Here is a 10,302-nt window from a genome sequence, read left to right as displayed (position 1 = left end):
GGGGGGGGGGGCGGCCCCGCGGCGCCGGGGGCGGGGGCGGCCGGTAACGGCCTGGGCAGGCGCGGGGCCGCCGCGCTCCCCTCACACCGCGGTCGGGGTGCGCGGTGATAGCGGGGGCGGTGCCGCCCGCCCGCCGGGCCCCGCCGATAAGGGCGGTTGGCTGGGCCCCTCCTGACCCAGGGAAGGGGCGCAGCGCAACCCCCGGCTGTCCCTGGGCGGTGCTGGAGCGCTGAGGGACGCAGGGACCTGCCCGGAGGCCGCCCCACCGCGCTGATGCCCGCGGCTTGTTTTGTAATTGAGCTTGGTGGAAACACGTCCCTTACATCAGTCGTTCGTAGTATGACATGGTGTTTTATATTTATTCGGATAAATAAATCAGAAACTGCCGACGAGGAGGGACGTGCTCGTTTCCCCGCTCGCTGCTATGGGATACGTGCGAATGTCATGAGTCATGTCGGGATGGTGCCGTAGGTGTGAGCACGCCGTGTGCGCAGGGCCTGTGTGCTCAAGTTTAATAATATTAAAATGCCATAAATGCGTGAGCCATAAACTTTGTTAATAGTGGTGTTTTAACGTCGTATGTCTTAGTGTTGCTCAGTGTTTTACAAAGTAGTGTAAGAGGGGATTACACTGCAGTATATTTTAAATTGCATATCTACGCATCACTGCGCTTATATTGTGAAGTTACATAATGTATTTACCATTTACCCTTTTTTCTTTTTTCTTTTTTTTTACTGTGAGAAACTATTCAGCAGTGTGCTAAATAAACATGAAAACCTAAGTTAATTTCACATAACTCATTGTGATTGAAGAATTGGAGGATGTGTGTGTCAGGATTGGTGATATGTCCGTGCAGGTCAAACACTCAGTGTTATTCATGGTATGAAGAGAACCTGGGTATTGATTTCCTGTGTTTAAAAAAAAGCCAAATAAGTCTTACCTCTGACTTCATAAAAGATGAATCATATTTACTTGCAAAGGCTTTTGCCTTTAAGCATTTAGTTCATTAATTTGCTTCACAGCAGTTATTTAGCACAGCTATCAAAGTCACAATGTAGTGGAAATCATACAGAATCTTCAATGTCGCTATTGCTTGTGCAAGTTTTCAGTTTTCATCCTACATTTCCTTTGTTGCAATATTGAACAACACCCCCTTCCTGTTTTGAGTTCTGTTTCCCTCCCTTTGTTTGTTGCATGTATTTTATGTGTCTATTCAGGGTTTTAAATAGGAGTTACTCTTCCCATGATTAATAACCTTCTGGTTAGACAGCTTACCCGTTAGGGACACAGTATTGTTATGCTCATTTATTAAAAGATATGCTTTACTAGAAAATCTCTGGTCAATTAGCAAATATTTGTTAGAATGGTAAGATAATCAAATGAACAGTCAAGTGTAAAACTACTGTGAATTACTCTGCTGAAACCTTTGGAAGAAATTCCAGCTTTGCCTAGTATAATCAAAAAGCCAAAAGTAGCTTGGGATACTTATAGCACCTCAAAAATGTTTTTGAAGGTAGAGGTCTTATTGCAAACAGGAAGAAATTTCAAATGAGTGTGTTAAATAACAGAAACCACTGGAGTGAGTTACTTATAAACAAGCTGAGAATTTCCAGGAACTCTTAAAGCGTGAATTTGTAGCAGTTGTTTTTTAGTAGTTTTCAAGTCATAAGCAGCTTTGAAATGTTTAACTAAGAATTTACTACTATTTATACCTCTTCTCTCTGATAATTTAATGGAGTGTATTAGAGGAGTGAATGAGCTGCCAGAGGGATTTAGATCTTGGTTATACAAAGATGACTAACCGGCTTTGGCTCTTAATACAGCTTGCTGAAGTTGGTGGGCTGCAAGAGGAAGGGAATGAAGTGCCTTTGTGTTTGGGGTACTGTATTTGTTACCTGAGGCCAGAATGGCCTTTGCCACAAAAGCACTCACTTGAACTAAAACAGTTCTCTTTAAATTGGTATCAATCCCTGATATGAACCCATTTAATTTCGAATGCTAAGACCAGAAGCAATCTCTAAGAAGGCTGCACAGGTCAGGATTCTTTTATGATTGTCATAATTTACATAAGATGGTTCTGAACATAAGTTTGAAAGCCAGGCTCTTTGCTGTTGTCAGAATGACTACCTGAATCATCTTTTCTCTCTAATCTAAAATGTCCAACCTGATGTTATGTCCTGCAAATTCAAGGAAGTATCAATCATTCACTAGCAATTACTTTTTAATTGAGTTTTCTGGGCTCTGGTGGGCAAAGCCAGAAATATCCTTTCAACCTAGGTCAATTTTGAAGTCTGATCCGCTGCACCATCACAAAGAGAGAAGTACTCCATCAACTGAGGTGGGGTAGTAGATGAGCAGGGAGTTGGAGCAATTTCATTTGGCACCAAAAGAAACCTGGTGCTCTTTGCAGAGAATATAAATATTTCAGCAATGCGTATTACATCAGTAGGAATGCTGTCCATGTAATCTTCAGACAACTGATTTTACGTATTGGGTCTCACAGCTATCTTTTAAATAGATTTTTTTTAAAGGAATGGGATTAAAAAAATGGTGTATTTCAATTATAATCTTATAAACCTATTTAGTTTTCATGTAAAAACTTCGTAGGTTGTCGTGGTATGAGCAAAGACAGTGAAAGGGATATGCTGCCTGGGTTGGTTGACAATTTGTATTTAATTAGAATTCAGACTTTGAAGACAATACAGGTAAGACTGATAGAAAAATACACTGTCATCCTATTTGAAATAATACTGATACTTAATGATTTTGCTTTGATTGGGCGTTATAGAAATGATCCAGCTATTGCCATCTTGACTGATGTTTAAATGTTTGTGGTTCTGTGATTTTCTTCCATCATAGTGACATTTGGTGTGTTACACATATCTCTTTTCAGCCCACATCCATATCCTACACATCCTAAACATTTAGGAATGATGAAATATAACTTTTAGATTAACAAAAAACCTTTATTGTGTCTAAAATGCCCTTAATGTTATTTATATAAAGAAAATTATAACATATAGGTAGTTTATTATGCCAGAAATAATTCCCATTGAAGGCTTAGCTAAAAGATGTCCAGTAAATGTAGTCTCACATAACATTTAATGACATTCACTCTTAGGCTTTTCTAACAGCACTTTGTTTTTTTTCACTTAACTGATATTTGATGTCTAAATCTTTGTCTCCTTGAACATTGCATGTTTATAATTATTGTCATAGGTAATACATTAATTCCTTATTGGGTATATGAACCTAGAGGAGACTGAATTACCATATAATGATTGCAGCACAGGTCTCCTTGCAGACTGCTCCAGTTTTAGCTGGTCATTGAATAAACATACTTCTACTGTCTCATTGCCTCTAAGGGAATAGGACAAGTACAGAACTTGTAGAGGAGTCACAGGAAAGTGCAGTCAACACACAGCCACTGTTTTCATAATTTATTTTGTAAAAGTGGTGAAAGTCAGAGGTAACCAATATCTGGATGGTGCAACAGAATCCTGATACCTCTGAAACAGAGATTAGGCAAGAAGTACACTTTAATGAATATAAACAACAGTAATGAATATAAAATATAAGACTAATAATTTTTTTTACCTATTTCTTTAATCTATTTGTATGTCAAGGAAAACATATATTTCCCTTGACATACAAATAGAAATATAAATGGTACACTATAGAAAGACAAATATTGAAAAATATTGTAAAAGGTAAATGCTTTGTAAATATTTTTTTCCCAAATATATATAGATTTTTAAAAAAAAGTTACGTGTCTCTAGAATTCTAAATATTTAGTTATATTTCCTTTCCTAAACTGTGTTAAGTTGGAAGTGAGACTGAGTGACTGTATGAGCAGCATAAGAACAAATTACTGATCCTTTTATTCTTTTTTTTTTGCCACTGCCCATCACTGGAACCTTTAAAAATTGATAGCTGCCTAAATTACTGCTCTGCTAAGGCACCGCCTTGACTTTTGTGGGTTGCAGAAGCCAGAAGTGCAGGAAGGAATAGCCTTGAGGAATTCCAGGTCTGGCTTAGGGAGAAGTCTGGCCTAAGAGCTGTGAGGCTTTGCACTACCTCAGCTAGCTCTGCTCTGCCTTGTGTCATGTAAATAATAGGATTTCTTTACTTGGAAGGCTTGAAGGTTATTATTGGTGAAGGGAGTGTCAAGTACTATTCTAAGTCCATTTTTTAAAATATTTTTCCTTTGATTTTCTCAGTTTTTAATTAGTTAATTTTGGATTAAAATTTGCAGTAATGCTGCAATATTTTACACCCAAAGGATGAAATACATTTCAATGTGGTTTGTTTGTGTTTGATTTGGGGTTTTTTTAACTTTTTTAGGATTTGTAGTAACAAATTGAATTCTATAAATACTAAACAGGTATCACAGGTGATATGCTACTATCTGGTATGTCCTGCAGTTTGAAAGAAGGGGTACTTACTGGTGCACCAAAACGTACCAAAGCAAACCAGAGTGCACTGGCAGTTAAACTTTAATCACATTATTAGTCACTGCTTGAACAACAACACAGAAACCTAAAATGATTTGTGAATGTGTAGTTAGATACTTGGTGTGATGTCTGTAAGTAAAGCTGTATGAGAAGGGAATTGACAGGATGCAGCATCTGATTCCTCATCTACTGGTCCTGGATCAGGACTCCAGAGCTATTGTCTCCCTACACAGTGGAGCCAAAACAAAGAAAACAATGAGGAAATGTATAGTTTGACAAATAACTTGACATTCTAGAAATTACTGTGTACTCATTTGTTGCTTATTCATTTCATAAGAGAAATTATTATAGTGGAAAAATAATATTCTGACTAGGTGACAATGTGAGGTGCATGAAATGTTTTAAGGACTGGTGAGTTCCATATATATACATGATGGTATTTCTGTTGCAGCAGAAAAAAAGAATGGTGACTAAGATCTACTACATGAAATTTTCTCATTTCCTCTGCTGAATAATGAACTTTCCTCATATAATAGTTTCCTCATAACATGAACCTCACATGTACTCAACAGTATTCATAACCCTTTACAATCTGTTACTGTTTGTAGAGATCTTTTAACTTTTCAGGTGAAAAGCACGAGGTTTGTATAAAACATTATTTTGTACTTATAGCATGAATATTATAGCATGAATAACTGATGTTCTCTACAACTGCTTGAGTTCTATTTAAAATTTAAATACATAAAACTTCAATATTAAAAGTCTTCTACACAAAACACAGTTTGTAACCTAATGTGACTACACTGTACCACAGGAATGCAATACCACAAACTGTTTGCATATGCTTGTTCTTTGCAAAAGATGTATCCTGTAAAACCAGGTGAGCCAATGCAGCAATGTGGCTGGCACTAATAACACACTGAGAAACTGCCTTGCACAAAGGTGAATGACATCAACCATTCAGATAATGCCATAAAAGACAAACACATATAAGGATCTCACATTTATTTAAAAATATTCAATGAAAATAGGAAAAAATACCAAGAATTATTTGCATTTGGTTCACAGTGTGGCTGTAGACTAGATTTTCTAGCCACCTGTAGGTTGCTTTAAAAGGGGAAGCAGATTTTTTTGTTGGTGGTAGATGGTTGTAAACAGTAGTGAAGAGCAAGAATACAGAATATAAAATGAAAAGCAAAAGCTGCTGAGTAAATGAAGGTCACTAGACACAAAGTAAAGATGTCTGAGAACTATAAAGAGAAGGAAGAGATACAAATGAAAAATAACTAAATGGAATAGTATTGAGTATAACAGAAGATTATTAGGCTATTTGCAGTGTGTTTATTTGACAGAGCTGCTGTATTTCTTTCATGTCAAGAGTTGTTAGTTCTTAATCTACCAGTGATACAGATGAATGGCTAAAGCAACATATTTTTCTGAAGAGGATGTATCTTTCATCAAATGCTAGCTCAACTAATCTATCTCCTTGATGATGCTATTTTGCCAGCTGGCTTATTTATGAACTGTTTTTTTCTCATTCTATTTATCTAGCACTTTTGCAAGTTACAGAAGGTTTTCATCTCCATTAAGTTTGAAAAATGTGTTTTACTGAATTATTTGAGAGACAAATATATGTATTTTTATAAAGTCATTTCTCAGAAAACTCAAGGAAGCTGTCAGTGGAATGATGTCTAGTTTAATTTGGAAAATGATGTTTTAGAAATGGGCACTAGACATTTCTTATTTATCATATTTTAGTGAAGATGGATGCTACTTGCTCTTTGCCCCCCCCTTTTTTTTTCTTTCTTTTTTTTTTTTTTTTCTGGAAACAACAACTTTGCAAATTCAGTCATTCAATCTTGTCTCAAAGCTGTGTTGCCTAAAATTCATCATCACTTAGAGTTGTGCAGTCACTGAGTTCAAATATTTTTCCTTTGTGTGTATATATACCACACACACGGATGTTGAAATGCTGCATTCTGGGGTTCACTTTTTTAGTATAGGGGTAGAACCACTCAGGATTTACATGACTGTTTTCTCCAAAGCATTATAAAAGTTGTACAGGTAATTCATCTTTAAATACACAATTTTACTTGTCACTAATGTTGGAGAATATTTTTAGCACTATTTTTTTTGGCAAAAAAATATAAGAAAGAAAGATTACCTAGGTTTGCTCATATAGATAGTTTAACTGCTTAGCTACAATGACATGAGAATAAATTGGTGTCCTTTTTTAATAATGGATGGGGGAAAATGACATTTGCAAATTTTTTTAAAGCAATCTCAGATTCTGGGGAAGGACGGAATAAATTTGGGAGATGAACTAAGCACTTGATGGCTAACTAATAAATATTGTTTGGGAGAGCTCAACTTTTGTTTACTTTCCTCATTCATGAACAAAAAGATGTGGATTTTGTCACTGTAGGTAGTGCAAGTTTAAGCTCCTAAACTGCTGTTTTTTATATATCCAGCACTGCCATCTCGTGGCCAGGACAGCAGTGAGCATCCGCTTCTTACCAAGAATTGAAGGGCTTTAAGCAGATAAAATAACCCCACATTTAAAATTCTTCATAAACTTAAAAAAATGAAAGCTACAAGAATAGTGGTTTATTACTCTGTATTTTTATAGTCACAAAAGGTACGCTCAGTTTACACTCGTATTTTCACAGAATCACAGAATCTGCCAAGTTGGAAGGGACACATAAGGGTCATTGAGTCCAACTCCTCCCCCTTCACAGGATATCCCCAAAAGTCACACCATGTGCCTGAGAGTATCGTTCAAATGCTTCTTGAACTCAGACAAGCTTGGTGCTGTGAGCACTTCCCTGGGGAACCTGTTCCAGTGACCAACCGCCCTCGGGGTGAAAAACGTTTTCCTGATATCCAACCTAAACCTCCCCTGACACAACTTCAGGCCATTCCCTCAGGTCCTGTCACTGGTCGCAGCAGAGAAGAGATCGGTGTCTGCCCCTCCTCTTCCCCTCACAAGGAAATTGTAACTGCAGTGAGGTCTCCCCTCAATCTCCTCTTCTCCAGGTGGAACCGCATGAAAGACAAACACCCACAATAGAAATCTAGATTAAAAATAGCTGCAATGAAATAAAGGTTAATTCCTGATTTCATTTATCTTGCTTTTAATTCTGTACCACCATAATACAGTATTAGATGTAGCATAAACATAAACAAAGTAGATAGCTCCCTCCAAAAGAACTTATTACTTAAGAGAAAACAAGTTAATGCAAACAGAGAACCAGAAGTATCAGACGAGAGAAAACAAATGCATATAAACAATAGGGGTAACTCAGGAAATACTGCAATACTGGTGAACAGACTTGATAGCAGATGTAATCATAGAAATATAAAATTTGTGTATGTGGTGGCAAAGTTTTAAGGTGGCATATTCATGTAGTACAAACTAACCTGTGTTACTCACTACTGTAATCAACAATTGATAAAGAACTGATAGAAAGTTACTGAGAAGAAATGGACTTGTCCATAGGATCATCCTACAAAAACTTCCAGAATTTCCATCTGTCACCCATCTATGACTCTGCTGGCTACAACTACTGAAAGACAACACTGGGCTCTGGTCAAGCAGGATTTAAAGTAGGTCTTCACATTTGCTGTCATGAAGAAATGCATCAAGACATGGCTAAGGTAGCTGAGCACTCCACTGATTGGTTAAGCTTTGTCAAATGGCAGCTTTCTTCACTGGCATTCTTGGGCATGTCTGCACAGCAGGTTAATTCTCCTCAGCAGCAGCTGGGCTTCAGCAAGTAGGAGCAGCCCCACCACAGAGCTAACAAACACAACTAAACTCACTGCTGCATAAATCATGCATACACTCATGTAGAGCATTGGTGCACACACACAAGTTTTAGTCTTGCTCTTGGCAGATAGATTAGAATTATTTCTTAATGGACTGTAGGAGAACCTCTCTGTTCTTTTGGAAATGCAGGCAGCACTGTGGGAGTGACAGGCTGACCTAGGCAGCACACACAGTAATGCTCACAGCTTGCTCATCTCAGACTCCTGCAATATCCTGTTCTGTGTTTTCCCTTGGTAATTCTCTGGCCAGGCTTGACAAAGAAACTTCATGAAAAGAATATCCAGATTTTATAAAGTTTTTGGACTTAGAAATTGTTATTTCCTAAATACATTTGAACCCAAGAACAATTTTTAAATACCTTACATAAAAAGCAATAATGAATGTTCATGTTCTTCCTAATCATGATTACCTCATCTGCAGTTTTACAGAAGAGAGTTTGCAGAATAGTTAAGGACTCAGTACCTAATGTAAAATCTGTGGGATTTGTGAATATTCATAATTCCAGAAAATCAGCACATGATTCTCCCATGATGAACACGCAGAATTATTAACTTTGAAAATACCTCCCTTCCCATATCTATGTTTCCAGTTCTCAACAGTTAACTCAGGACAGGAGTTCTTCATATAACAGAAATTTAGAAAATATGTGCTGTGTAATGATTGGGTAGTGTACAGATAAGGATGTTTTTCATTAACTGCTGTCTAACTTGTGTTATCTGATATGATGTTGTACAATTAATACATTCACACAGCATGGTTAAATAGCATAATTTAATTGTGTCAGCATATATCTTAACTTCTAAGAGTTTAACTCACAAGCTTGTGGCTAACACTGCCACTAAAAAAGAGCCTTCAGTCCTACAAAAGGGTGAAAGCGCTGCAGATACAAACAATTCTAGAAAATAACAAGCAATCAAAAGCTGAAAGTTACAACCTCCCTCCCCCCAGCAAACAGAAGTGAATCAAACTAGCAGAATAGAAAAAGAAAAGTCTTTAGGCAGAAAACAGAGGAAGTTGCAAGAGTTTAAAATGTCTAGGAGTTAATAAAAATAATTTTAAAAGAAAAAAGCATTAAGGCTTAATGAAAAAGCTGTAAGTACTGGAAATGAAATGGGCAAGGGCTTGATTTGAAAACAGGAAAACCAATTATTTTTACTTGAGTTTTGAGTAATTTGAACAACACAGTTTTCCGAAACAAGTATCTGTTTATCAGAGAACCGCGTCTCTGTAGATACGTGCACTACATGCTGCAAATGCATCGTTTTCTTAGCTTTTTTTTTAAAAAAAAAAACCAAAAAACTAATATTTTTAGTTGGGAGTGCTCTCTGAGCGGCAGGTCCCCGTTTAGTCCCGGCTCAGTCCGTGGTGTCTGCATTGCTACGTAAGCCCGAACCTGCGCGAGCTCCGCGCTCCCGCAGCGCCCCGGGCACTGAACACCTTCAGCTACTTAGTCTCCAGAGCGACTTCGCTTTGTTACTCCGAGTGAACAACTTTGCATTACCCTTTTCCGCCAGGAACCCCAAGGGGAGGCGGGTGCCCTGCTAAGCCGGCCAAGCCGGGCTGCGCAGGGAGTCTCTCGCATCTCCAGCACGTGGTGGGAGAGGGGGAAATTCCCCGCTGGGAGCCGGCGATGGAACGGGGACACCCCCACCTCCTGGGGAAACCGCCTCACCCCGGCCCCGGGAACCCCGCGCCCGGTAAGGGCCCCTCCCATCCTGCGTCCCGCCGGGTCCCGCCCGCCCTCCTGGACTCCATGTCGGGAGCGGTTCCCCCCAGTGGAGAAGGAGGAGGAGCGGCGCGTGCGCCGGGACCACCCCGCCGCCGGGAAGTGCGGCCGCCCGCGCTCGCCGTACAGCGCGGGCCGTACCAAGCCGCGCTGGCCGGCGGGGGGGGGCCGGGATCGGGAGGTGCCGGAACGCCGGGACCCTCTGGCCCCAGCCCGTCCCGCAGTCGGCGGGAGGAGCGCGGCGGGCACAGCCCGGGGCGGCGGCGGCGGCGCGGGGAGTGAGGCGGCGGCGC

Source organism: Corapipo altera, unplaced genomic scaffold (assembly GCF_003945725.1).
Source record: "Corapipo altera isolate COAL_440 unplaced genomic scaffold, ASM394572v1 47, whole genome shotgun sequence".
NCBI classification, from domain to species: domain Eukaryota; kingdom Metazoa; phylum Chordata; class Aves; order Passeriformes; family Pipridae; genus Corapipo; species Corapipo altera.
Note: the sequence above shows the minus strand (reverse complement) of the source record.